Raw genomic sequence first — 993 nt, 5'->3', positions numbered from 1 at the left:
CCTCATCCTCATCCTCATCCTCATCCTCATCCTCATCCTCATCCTCATCCTCATCCTCATCCTCATCCTCATCCTCATCCCCATCCCCATCCCCATCCCCATCCCCATCCCCATCCCCATTCCAACCCCTGCTCCTGAGAGGACACTGCTCATCTGCTGGCCAGGCTGGTGCTTCACATCATCCCTGCTTCAAAATGAGCCCTTGGGCATCGCTCCCCACCCTGGACTCACCCCAGCTCCCTTTCCCTTGGCGCAGGATCCTCTCCTGGAGCTGGCAGCGGGCACGGAGGAGCGGGCTGGGCTCTCATCCCGAGTGGCACTGCCAGCTCTCGAGCCGTCGCCACTTAGCCTCTCGCCCCAGGGCTCTCCATCATTCCCGAGCCCTTCGGGTGACAGCAGGAGAGAGGGAAGGCAGAGAGCCAGCGGCTCGCAGGGAACAGGGGCGGGCAGGCTCCTTGCAGCCCATCCCATCTCTACGAGCCCCCTGCTGGCCTCCCCAGCTCCCTGATTCCCCCCGGGCAGTGCCCCCCGGTCACGTCACCCGGGGTCCACGTGTTGTGACAGCAAGGCCATCGTGGGGACAGGATTTCCGCAGGGAGTTCAAGGATGGGGGATGCTCAGGGTCGGCCACAGCCCTCAGACCCGGGGGCTGGAGGTGCTGGGAGAGGAAGAGGAGGCTTGGAGGGGAGCACATGGAAAGATGGAGAAACGCAACTCGGAGGGAGGAGGCAGAGGAGGGGAATGAAAGGCCGAGGAAGGCCCCAGAGGGAAGACTGGAGACTCAGGTGTGGGAAGGTGCCCGGGGGAGGTGGGGGTGGTGGAAATCCTCCAGCAGAGCCTGATCCCGGGGCTGCATCCTCCAGGGACACACAGGCAGGGTCATCCATAGGGCAGCAGGGATGCTCATCCATGGTGAAGCGGGGACAGGACCCATCGCCCCCCTGCAGCCACCACTGTCCCACAGCCCCATCCGCTGGGGAAGAACCGATCACC

This window comes from Parus major, chromosome 5, assembly GCF_001522545.3.
Source record: "Parus major isolate Abel chromosome 5, Parus_major1.1, whole genome shotgun sequence".
In the NCBI taxonomy this organism is placed as follows: domain Eukaryota; kingdom Metazoa; phylum Chordata; class Aves; order Passeriformes; family Paridae; genus Parus; species Parus major.
Note: the sequence above shows the minus strand (reverse complement) of the source record.